The sequence below is a fragment of the Ursus maritimus genome, unplaced genomic scaffold (genome assembly GCF_017311325.1).
Source record: "Ursus maritimus isolate PB19 unplaced genomic scaffold, ASM1731132v1 scaffold_28, whole genome shotgun sequence".
NCBI lineage: Eukaryota > Metazoa > Chordata > Mammalia > Carnivora > Ursidae > Ursus > Ursus maritimus.
The window spans coordinates 17,251,889-17,265,234 of record NW_024425341.1 but is presented as its reverse complement, the minus strand read 5'-3'; positions in this window follow the sequence as shown (position 1 = coordinate 17,265,234).

Sequence of the window (13,346 nt, the reverse complement as noted above, 5' to 3'; positions counted from 1 at the left end):
ACACACACACACACACACACACACACACACACACACACACACACACACCAAATGAAACCTTTAAAGAACACCAAGACCATCCAAACTTGTTGTTCCTCCTCCTCAGGGCCCTTTGCCTTCCTCACTTCCATCCAGGCCTGCTCCTGCCCAGCGACTCACAGAGCTATCCCACTTTTGTTTCTCTGTGGCTGGTTTGCTTTTCCGTTCTTTGACCATGAACCTACTGCTTGCCTCTCTATTCACAAATGTCATTTCTGATCCCTGCCACTTTCTTTTTCCTCTGTCCCTCTTATTTCGTCTGTTCCCCAACTCTCATCACAACTTTCCTACTTTGCTGCAAAAAAACCCAAAAAACCACCATAAATAGATTGTGACAATTTATAGTCCCCACTCGTCAGGGCCCCCCTTTCTTCTCCACATCACCACAAGCTAGGTTTGTCCTCCTGCTCATTCCAGTCATCCCTCCTCCCAGGTCCTCAAGGCCAAATCCTCCACCATGGATCTTTCCCTTTTTGCTAGCAGTTTGTGGAATCTGAGGTCCCAACAAGGTTGTTCTCCACATAGCTGATATATTCATGCATTTTCTTATATACATACAGCAATAAATAGAAAATTACAGCTGTAGCATTTGATATATACTTGGGTTAAAAAGACTTCCTCAATATTTAATCTACAAGGTGCATAGTGTGATTTAATAGTTTCCACGAGTAGTCTGAAGAAAAAATATTACTACTTTATGCTAAAGCTTACTGAAGCATATTCAGAATACTAAGGAAGGGTAATAATTTTTCTCATTTAGAATTCATTTGGAACTTATAATTCATTTGGAATTCATAATTCATGTGGAAAATACCTTAACAGACTCTTTGAGGCCTTCAGGACATGGTCTACAAAGTCAAGGTATGGGAGTTTAGAACATCCCAAGGGAAGGCTTGTTTTGGAAATGAAAGGTGACCAAGAATGATGAACAAAGATCGAGGGAAAGAGGAGAAAGACCCTAGAAATATGACATGAAGTCTGAGCCCAAGGACGGTTTTATCAGTCTGTGTTAGGTAATAGCAGATAATTTGGGGGGGACCAGTGATATCTGACATTGAACTTGAGGTTGGCTCCTGCCTTTCAATGTCTGGGTTTCTCTACCCACAAACCTTGCAGTCTATAAACTGAAAGTCTGAGATATTCTTGTGTCAGGAAGAAAGAAGGTGCCCAGCCTGGATCAGTGAGAGAGAACAGCAGCTCCAAAGATATGTGATGTTTCTTTAAAATCTTTGGGGCGCCTGAGTGGCTCAGTCAGTTAAGTGTCTGCCTTCGGCTCCGGTCACGATCCCAGGGTCCTGGGATGGAGTTCCACGTCAAGCTCCCTGCTCAGCGGGAAGTCTGCTTCTCCCTCTCACTCTCCCTCTGGGCCCTCACTCGCTCGCTCTCAATAAATAAATAAAATCTTTAACATACTATAAAATTTATCATCTTAACCATTTGAAAGCATCCAGTTCAGTAGTACTAAGTACATTCACATTGCTGTGCAACCAATCTCCAGAATTCTCTTTATTTTGCAAAAGTAAAGTTCTATACCCATTAAACATTCTGTCTGTATGAATCTGACTGTTCAAGATACCTCATCTATGTGGATTAAAACAGCATTTTCCTTTTCATGACTGGTTTGTTTCACTTAGCATACTATTCTCAAGGTTCATTCATGTCAGAGGGTAGGTCAGAATTTCCTTCTTTTTAAAAATTGAATAATATTTTTCAATATTTTCAGGGAGTGAGGAAATTGCATTACACCAGTTTTTACTGATTTTTGCATTACACCATTACACCAGTCAGGGAGTGAGGAAATTGCATTACACCAGCTTTTGTTTACCCTTTCATCTGTTGGACAGTGGGTTGCTTCCACATTTTGGCTATTGTGGATGCTGCTATTATGAACACAGGTGGGTGATGAGAGTTTTGAATCAGTGTCAGTTCTTTAGCCACAGACTGACTGGCAAGAGAATCCTATTTTCCAAGGGGTCAACTTTGAGACGGGGAAAAACACACATGTGAGTCATGCAAAAAAATTTTTTCTGTTACACACATTCATCACCAAACTTGTCTAAGCTTTGTACAAAACACATTTCCTAAAGAAAACGATATATTAAAGCTCACATCTCCACTTCCTTGCCCAACAGGGATCTCAAACTTCACATGTCAAAACTAAGTTTCTGATCTTCCCCTCAAATCTAGCTGTTATTGGTGCTAGCCTTTTCTCAGTTAAGGGCAACAGGATCCTTCCACTAGCTTAGACCAAAGGCATAATGTGACCCTTTACTCCTCTCTTTATTTCTTTGTTGGCCAATCCTGTGTACGGCACCTTCAAATTATTTCGTCATCCAAGCCATTTCCTACCACCTCCAGTCTAAAGCCACCATCATCTCTTACGCAGACCCCTCCAATGGCCTCCTCATGGTCTGCACATCACTGATCTTACTCCCATTCTGTCCATTCTCAACATAACAAGTCCAGTCCTCTGAAGACTTCAGTCAAATCATGATGCAATCAGACTGCTTCAACAGCCTCCCTGTCTGTCTAAGATCCAAAGACCTTGCAATAACCTCTCAATCCTTATAGGATCTGGTCTCCCGTTCCCCCTCTGACCTCACCTCTACTACTCTCCACTCTCTTCACAGGGCTCCACAGGTCTGACCTCTCTGTCATCCCTCAAACATGCCAGATTTCCCCAGCCTTAAACATTCACCCCCCAACCATCGCTGGCCCCCATTCTCACCTCCCTTAATGTCGCTTTTCTTGTAAGGTCTTTCCCAGGCAACCATATTTAAAATTGCAATTTCCTCACTCCCTGCAACACTCCCCATCCCTCTTCCCTGTTTCATTTTTTTCCATAGTATTTACCACCTCTCAATATACTATGTATTTATTTATTCTATCCATTATCTATCCTCCACCATCAGAATGCATGCTTTGTGAGGGTCAGGATTTTATCTGTTTTGCCTACTCCAGTATTCTCAGAAGTGAGCAGTGCTGTACCGAGTTAGTGTTTAACAGCTTTTTGTTGAATTAATTAAATATATAAGAATGAAGGAATTAATTAAAGGAATGAAAACAAAGAGTGAAGTCTTAGGAAAGACGAGATCGGCAGAAATGTAAAAAGTGGAAACCAACAAACGTCGAGTAAGATTCTGGCATTTTATTTAGTTGACAAAATATAAATGTGGCATGCCACATAGTCGGCAATTAAGAAATTGTGAAGAGAGAAAAGAGGCAAACAGCTTTGCCTTCATGATCAAAGAGAATCACTACAGCAGAATCCGATTATCTTACAGTGTTTTAATCTTACACTCTGAACAAAACTTACTCAGAATGAAGATACCGATGACATTTTGAATGTCTCATTTATCAACTCCCAAGACCAAAAGGTTGCTTACACCTGGTAAAAGGGTGGGCCAATAACTCCAGACATGCTCAGAGCTTTACTTTATTCAAAGACTAAAGACAAATGAAGAAATGATCAAGAATTTTTCTAACTGGCCGGAGGTCTTTTAGTCAGTACCTGTCCCGGACCTCAGCAGAAGGAACATCTTAAATGGGGTCACTGGAGGAAATGGCATGCAAGTTTTACTAAATGGATCCTTTTCTTTTTCACAAACTATGTAAATTGCCTTCAGCCACAGCCATATTTCCCTCAGCTTCGAGGCACATAGACAGATATTCTTTTATGACTCAGTTCTGTGTTTCCAAAGTGTTTTGATACTCAGACAACATTAATGCAAGAAGAAAGCTTCCCTCTCCAACTTTTTATAAGCCATATCTTAAAAGCAACAGCCTTTGAAATCACACTCAGTCTAGAATTGCATTGCATTTTTTATGAGAGTTAGGCAAATCCTGTCTCTCTGAAATGGATTATATCCAGGACTCCTTACTGTCATCTTGCAAGCACACCACTTCTATGCATTTCTCTTCTTATTGTCTCTGTCATCTTTTAATTATTTATTAGGTTTTTGTAGCATCTTACCTCTAAAGAGTTCAAATCTCATTTGGAGAGTTTTTTAGCAGCAGAATTTTATAAACATTTCTTAAGCTCTGTGCTCCCGTCGTAAAACAACAATGAAACTGCAGAAAGAGCCAAAATAACGGAGAAGGAGAAATGGGGGTGAGAGCAGAGGGGCAAGGAAACAGGTGAGAAGAGGTAGCAGTATATTTGCACAGGAAATCTAATCCTTTAAAGCACTACCCCCAAATCCCTTCACGCTCCCTTATATCTCCTAGGCATGCCGTGGCTGGGCTGCAGAAGGATGACCACGAACTTGGGCCTGTGCTCCATGCTGCAGTTCCCTGGCCCTGTCAATATAACAGATCTTACTCCAGACCCATCTATGAAGGGCTCCATCCACAGTGGCTGGCTTGCGCGTCCATAACACGTATCATGTGCTGGCCACTGTTCCGAGCACGTTGTAAGCAATGGCACATTTAATCCTCACAGCATCCTGTAAACCCCATTAGTGGCTTTATTTCCGAGCTGAGGAAACTGAGGAACAGCTACTAAGTGGCAGGTCCAAGGGTCGGCCCCAAGCGTGTCTCCATCGGAGCCATGCTGTTGATCATGACTAAGCTGCTTATATATGTGCTCTTCGGCTAGAGCGTAGAAATACCGGAGGCTTCCTTTCACTCTGTTTTCTTTGACTTTGTGGTTTCTTTTCCTTTCATTCAATCTTCAAGTTATAATAAAAATAGTTAATGATTTTATTTATATTATTTCTTAAAGTAAAAGGTCTACTTCCCATTGCCTGGAGATCCTAAGTAAATTACTATGTAATTTGATGTTGATCTATTTTCTTAGACTTATCTTTAACTGCCTGCTTTTGTTACGTTCATCTTGAGTACTCTTTCGACTCTAAAATTCTCTCTATTACTTAGCACTATTTATCCTTTCTTGAGCCAAACATGGGTAAAATGTTTGTAACTAGAGGTTTAGGGAAATAATAAACTAAGTTTCATTGTCAAGAGGAAAACTTAACTTCCTATCCTGTGGTTCGCCATTTGTAGGATTGAAACATCTTATTTCACACTAGTCTTAGCAAAGTTATTTAATTCAATCACAGATATTGGCTTCCAATAAAATATATTGCATTTAAATACTTAAACTGTTGTGGCCAGAGGAAACAGCTAAATGAGAAAGTCCAGTTAGATCTTAGACTTATCACTAGATAAGTGAGAGGTTATTCATTCACGGTAAGTTTTAGACGGTAGCTGAAAAACTGTCCGTGTAAGTAATTGAAGATGAGTAATCAAATTTCAATTTGAAAGTAACCAAATTTCAAATCAAATCAAACCAGTAATCAAATTTCTCAAATTGAACTGAAGTCAACTAGCCCCATAAATATTATTATAGATCTGCTTTCTGACCCATCTTCTGTGTGTCTGCCCAACATCTGAAGTTTGCTGGTCGCTGAGACCTCTCTACACATGTATGGAAATCATGAAGTCATGACTGGCCCACTCCTGCCCAATGACACCTTTGATCTTGAGCTTCAACTTCTTCATTCAGTCAATCCATCAGTCATTCATACAACAAACACTTAACTAGCACCTCCCTTCCCCAAAGACATAAAGACAAAGAGAAAAGTACGATTTCTGACTTGAGGAAGTCTAGCAGGAAATTGTATAAATAAATAGACAATTCTCCACACTCGCTTAGTCAAGTCACCAATGGACGTCATTTTGTTACTAGAGCTTCGATTCTTCGTGCCACAGCTGCTGAACTATTTTTTTTATTCAAAAGACTAGAAAATCTGACAATCCATTTTAAATGAAGGAGTCCACTAGATCATGTATCCTTGGAATCCATGTGTTTAACTTTTTAGTTCTTTTAAATTGAAGTATAGTTAACATATATTAGCTTCAGGTGTACAACATAGTGATTTGACAATTACATTACAAAATGCTTACTACAATAAATGTAGTTATCATCTGTCACTGAAGTTATTACCATATTACTGACTATATTATCTATGCTGTACTTTTCATCCCTGTGACTTATTTTATGACTGAAAGACTGTACCTCTTAATCCCCTTCACCTATGTCGCCTATTCCCTCATCTCCTCCCCTCTGACAACCACCACTTTTTTCTCCATATTCATTAATCTGATTCTGTGTTGGTTTGTTTTGTATTTTAGACTCCACATAAAAGTGCCATCATACAGTATTTATCTTTCTCTCTCTCACTGATTTCACTTAGCATAATACCCTTGCCATCCATCCATGTTGCCACAAAAGGCAAAATTTTACTCTTTTTTTAGGGATGAGTAATATTCCATGATGATATATTGATGGACACTGAGGTTGCTTCCAAATCTTGGCAACTGTAAGTGTTTCAATAAATACAGGGGTGCATATATTGTCTCAAATTAGTGTTCTCATTTTCTTTAGGTAACTACTCAGAAATGGAATTATTGAATCATATGATATTTTGTTTAACTTTTTGAGGAACCTCCATACTGTTTCCCATAGTAGATGCACCAGTTTTCTTTCCCCAGCAGTGCACAAGAAGGGTTCCAATTTCTCCACACCATACCAACATATTATTTTTTATCTTTATGATGCTAGCCATTCTGATCGGTGTAGTTTTGATTTGTATTTCCCTGATGATTAGTGCTGTTGAGCATCTTTTCATGTCTGTTGACATGTCATGTTGTGTCTTACATCTATTCAGGTTCTCTGCCCGTTTTTAATCAGATTACTTGCTGGTTTGTTTTGGTGTTGAATTATATGAGTTCTTTATATAATTTGGGTATTAACCCCTTATCAGATATATCATTTGCAGATATTATTTTCCCATTCAGCGTGTTGCCTTTTCATTTTGTTGGTGGTTTCCTTTGCTGTGCAAAAGCTTTTCAATTTGATGTATACTCAATTATTTATTTTTGCTTTTGTTTCCGTACCCTGGGGAGACATATCCAGCATATCCAGAAAAATATTGCTAAGGCCAATGTCCAAGAGATTACTGCCTATGTTTTATTTTAGGAGTTTCATGGTTTCAGGTCTCACATTTAGGTCTGTAATCCATTTTTAATTTACATTGTGTATGGTGTAAAAAAGTGGTCAGTTTCATTCTTTCACATGTAGCTGTCCAGGTTTCCCAGCACCATTTATTGAAAAGACTGTCTTTTCCCCATCTATATTATTTCATCCTTTGTTGTAGATTAATTGACCATATAAGTGTGGGTTTATTTCTGGGCTCACTATTCTCTTTCATTGATCTACGTGTCTATTTTCGTATTAGTACCATACTGTTTTATTATAACTTTGTAGTATAGTTTGAAATCTGGAATTGCGATACCTACAGTTTTGTCCTTCTTTCTCTCGGTATTACTTTGGTTATTTGGGGTCTTTTGTGATTCCATATAAATTTTAACATTATTTTTTCTATATCTGTGAAAAATACTACTGGTATTTTCATAGGATTGCATTAAATTTGTAGATTGCTCTGGGTAGTGTGGACATTTTACCAATGTGAATTCTTCCAATCCATGAGCATGATATATCTTTGCATTTACTTGTGCCATCTTCAATTTCTTTCATCAGTGTCTTATAGTTTACAGAGCACAGGTCTTTCACCTCCTTGGTTAAGTATATTCCTAGATCTTTTTTTTTTTTTTTTAACTGTTTGGTTTTTTTTTTTTATTATTATTAAGTTCAGTTAGCCAGCAAATAGTACATCATAAGTTTTTGTTGTAGTGTTCAATGATTCATTAGTCACGTATAACACCCTGTACTCATCCCAATATCTTCTTTCTGATGCAATTGTAAATACAATTGTTTTCTTAATTTCTCTTCCTGCTAGCTTGTTATTAGTACATAGAAACAACAGATTTCTGTATATTGATTTCATATCTTGCAATTTTACTAAATTCACTTATTAGTTCTAGTAGTTTTGGGTGGAGTCTTTAGGTATTTTTTTATATATATATAGTATCATGTCATCTATAAATAGTGACAATTTTACTTCTTATCAATTTGAATGCAGTTTATTTCTTTTTCTACTCTGATTGCTATGTCTAGGACTTCCAGTACTATGTTGAATAAAAGTGACAAGAGAGGACATTCTTGTCTTGTTCCTGATCTTAGAGGAAAATCTTTCAGCATTTCACTGTTGAGTATAATGTCAGTAGTGGTATTTTCACATATGACCTTTATTATGTTGAGGTTTGTTCTCTCTAAACTTATTTATGGAGAATTTTTATCATGAATGAGTGTTGAATTTTATCAAATGCTTTTTCTGTATCCATTGAGATGATCATATAATTTTATCCTTCATTTTGTTTATATGGTGTATCACACTGATTTGTGAATAGTGAACCATCCTTTTTCCTGGAATAATGCAAAGTCAGTCAGTCAGAAAAAGACAAATACCATATAATTTCCCTCATATGTGGAATTTAAGAAACAGAACAGAAGAATATACGGGAGAGGGGGGAAAAAGAGAGAGGGAACAAACCATAAGAAACTCTTAACAACAGAGAACAAATGAGGGTTGACGGTGGGAGGTGGTGGGGGATGGGCTAGATGGGTGGTGGGTATTAAGGAGGGCACTTGTTGTGATGAGCACTGGGTATTGTGTGTAAGTGATGAATCACTGAATTCTACTCCTGAAACCAACTGCACTGCACGCTAACTAACTAGAATTTAAATAAAAATTTGAAAAAAATCCTACTTGGTCATGGTGGATGATCTTTTTAACGTATTATTGAACTCAATTTGCTAATATTTTGTTGAAGATTTTTGCATCTATCTACATCAGGGATATTGGTTTGTAATTTTTTTTTTTTTTTTTTTTTTTTTTTGGTAGGTTCTTTGGTTTTGGTATCAGGGTAATTCTGGCCTCATAGAATGAATTTGGAAGTATTCCTTCCTTTTCCATTTTTATGTGATAGGTTGAGAAGGATAGGTAGTAACTCTTTTTTAAATATTTGGTGAGGGATGCCTGGGTGGCTTAGTCAGTTAAGCATCTGCCTTTGGCTCAGGTCATGATCCAGGGTCCTGGGATCTAGTCCTGCATCCAGCTCCTTCCTCAGTGGGGGGCCTGCTTCTCCCTCTGCCTGCCACTCTCCCTGCTTGTGCTCTCCCTCTCCTTCTCTTGCTCTGATAATTAATTAGTTCATTAGTTGGTAGAATTCACCTGTGAAGCCATCTGGTCCTGGACTTTTGTTGGTTGTGAGATTTTTGATTATCAATTGAATTTCACTACTAGTTATCTGTTCAGATCTTCTATTTCTTCCTAATTCAGATTTGGAAAATTGAATGTTGGTAGGAATTTATCAATTTCTTCTAGGTTGTCCAATTTGTTGGCATATAAGTTTTCATAGTAGCCTCTTATAATCTTTGGTATTGCTCTGGGACCAGTTGCAACTTTTCATCTTTCATTTCTTTTTTTTTTTTTTAAGATTTTATTTATTTATTCGACAGAGATAGAGACAGCCAGCAAGAGAGGGAACCCAAGCAGGGGGAGTGGGAGAGGAAGAAGCAGGCTCACAGCAGAGGAGCCTGATGTGGGGCTCGATCCCAGAACGCCGGGATCACGCCCTGAGCCGAAGGCAGACGCTTAACCGCTGTGCCACCCAGGCGCCCCTCATCTTTCATTTCTGATCTTATTTATTTGCATCCTTTTTTTTTTCTTTTTGAAGAATCTGGCTAAAAATTTATCAATTTTGTCTTTTCAGAGAGCCAGTGCCTGGTTTTATTGATCTTTTCTATTTTTTTAATCTATATCTCATTTATTTCTGCTCTGATCTGTATTATTTCCTCTACTTACTTCAGACTTTGTTCTTCTTTATCTAATATTTTAGGTATAAGTTTAGATTGTTTATTTAAGATCTTTCATGTTTCTTGAGGTAAGCCTGTATCCCTATAAACTTCCCTCTTAGAATTGCTTTTGCGGTTGTGTTTTCATTTTCATTTGCCTTCATGTATTTTTTGCTATTTCTGCATATATTTTTGATCTCTTTGATTTCTTCAATGACACACTGGTTGTTTAGTAGCATGTTGTTGAGCCTACAGGTGTTTGTGATTTTTTCAAATTTTCTTCTTATAACTTATTTCTAGTTTCATACTGTTGTGGTTGGAAAAAATGCTTGATATGATTTCAATATTCTTAAACTTAACTGAAAATTGTTGTGTGGCCTAACATGTGATCTATCTTCAAAAATGTTCCATGTGCACTTAAAATGAATGTGTATTCTGCTTTGGGGAATGGAATGTCCCTGTATATGACTAAGTCCATCTGGTCTAATGTGTCGTTCAAAGCCACTATTTCATTATTGTTTTTCTGCCTGGAATCTATCTGTAACTTAAGTTGGGTGTTAACGTCCTCTCCTATTATTGTATTGTTGTCTACTTGCCACTTTATGTCTGTTAATATCTGTTTTATATATTTAGGTTCTATGTTGAGTGCATAGATATTTGTAATTGTTGCGTCCTCTTGTTACAGTGAACCCTTTACCATTATGTAATGTTTTGTCTCTTTTTATATCTTTGTTCTAAAGTGTATTTTGTCTGATATAAGTATTGCTACCCAGGTTTGCTTTTTGACTTGCATTTGCATGGAATATTTCTTTTCATCAGGCACCCTGTATTTTCAACTTCCCTATCGGCTCCTTTCTAAAAGCCACTGGAAAACTGCTTTATAAAGAATATATTTTCAATAGTTCTTTAATTTGAACTACATAGCTTTAAATATTTCAGTACATAGGTTTACAGGGTGCCCATAAAACATTTCTAAGTTCTCCATAAGAAAAACAATATCAAATAGAATTTTGAAAGAACTTTACAAAATGAAGAAAGGTGTAAGAAATTGCAAAATATCTGTGATGCATTTAATCCAGCAAAACATCTATGATGCATTTAATCTTATGAAATGTTTTGGGGAAATGAAAATGACAAAATTTCAATTATTTGCAGCAGCCTATATTCAAAGTGTTGAGCTGATTATACAGCTGATGTTTAGACCATCAAATAAAATATAAGGCTCTTTGAAATACAAAAAAAGTAAGAATAATAATTTAAAACAACAGCAGCAACAACAGAACCAATTTTACCTAGAAGAAAGATAAGGAGAATGACTCTCAGGATAGCCATTATCAGCTACTTACTCTTTTAAATGGAAAAAGATAATCTTCGAGGTAATTAACTTTCCTGCATTATAATTACAAAGAAGTATATTTTAAAGGCTTAAACTAAAAAAGAGATTTTGCAGGTACGAGAACCTACTATCAATTTCCAGCAGAGTGGTTCAGCCGTAAGGAGTACCTCGTGCTTGCGTAGCTCAAAACCGATCCAGAAACATAAATACCCTTTATGTTTAAAATGCTTCACCACATTTCATTTAATTTTATCAGGCATATGAGATAATTGGTTGATCTCACTGTAACAGATGAAGCACCAACTGAAAGAACACCAGCCCTTCAGGGCCTCTGAGCTCTGATAAGTATTCAACCTGTGAAAGTTACTTCTCTTTTTAGTTGGAGATCCAATTGGATATCATATAAGAGTTCTATTAAATTCAAATTTCTCTGTGGCAAAAAAACATTATTCCTACCAGTTAGAAGTTCTTCTGATTTCAGTTTGAATAATTTCTCCCTTATAATCTTGTTAGTGTTTGAGTCTGGATCATCTTTCTTTATGACTGAGGCAAACACCAAGCTTGCCGTAGGTGGTTTATTTGCAGTCTGCTACTGTGTATGTGTCAAATATCATATTTTGGTCTTAGTTGTAGGGACTCATAGTAAAACCTTTATTCAAGTCCATCTATGTTCAAAGAGGTCCCTCATAGCCAAATTGATTGAACACTGTGTTTTTTGACTCCAGTAAAAAAGAAAAGGGGATCTTGATTACTTGCATATTCTTTGTTACAGGAAAGAGAACTAATATCTTCAAAACAGATGTGCCTATGTTTAAAAAGCCAACTGCTATATGAAACAAATTGTAAAATCCAGTTAACCAAAATAGAATAATTCAACATTAACTTTTGCTTAGTGTAAAGGGAAAACCTTTTATTACTGTACCTTTTTTATAAAATAGCAACTAAATGTTTTATGGATATGACTAGTGGAAAATAAACTAGATTGGGAGTCAGGAGATTGAGCAAACCATTTAACTTCCCTAAGTCTCAGAATATTAATTTATAAAATATTAAAATTTTAAATATTATTATTTATAAATATATAAATAATATGTAAATTATATAAAATATATAAATAAGTATTATTATTTATACTTTTATAAATTATTTATGAATATTAAAATTTTAAATAAAATATATATTAAAATATAAAAAAGATTTCCCCCACTATAAACCACCTACGGCACAACCCATTTGTATGTGTAGCTAATGAAACATCAAAGAACTCTCTACTAAATCTCAGAAGGAGTGCCCATCCATGACAAATGCACTCTGTCTTGAAGATTTTTAAAAAAATCTTCCTAGAATAGAATTTTACCTTTACTGAAATGTGTCGAGGCATTTTAAGTGTGTGCTTTATCTCTTCATAACATTTGGCAAAAGTGGATACTTTTTAAAATCATTCAATATCACAGACATAGATTTTACTTGAATATCTCATACCAGTAAATAGATGGATAGTTTTATGGCTGAGGTGTGTACGTAAAAAGTAAAGGAATTGCTTATTACTGAAAACTGATTATTGGCACTAAAAGTCAAAGAAGTCATTATTTTGATGGGGTTAAAATATTGCAATTTACTCATTACAACATTCAAAAATAGAAATGGTCAACTAATTTCTTCTCATTGGAGTGTAAGAAATTTTATGCAGCCTCAAGAAGAAGGCAATAAATCTAGGACTTAAAAGCCCAGGCTTGCTGCCATAAGACTCACTGACTATTTGTGTGACCTTGAGCAAATATTTTAATGTATCTAAGTCTTGGTTTTCTTGTCTATGAAACAGAGGATAACAATATCAGTTAATGTTTTTGTGGTGATCTAATAAGACACATGACACAGTACCTGGCACATAAGTTGGACTATCTAAATGTCAGGAACTATTACATGAATCTCCTTCATTGTATGATAAATAGAGAAGTGTCTTGTGTATTGTCATATGTAGCATGTCTTCATAAAGTGGTATAGAAACCAAAGCTCTTAAAATGCAATGGAACAGAATAGAGAGTCCAGAAATAAACCCATGCATATACATATACACTCAGCTAATTTTTAAGAAGGGAGCCAAGAATACAAATTAGGAAAGGATAGTCTCTTCAACAAATTGTATTGGGAAAACTGGATTTCCACATACAAAATAATAAAACTGGACCCTTACCTTACTACTCAAATTGA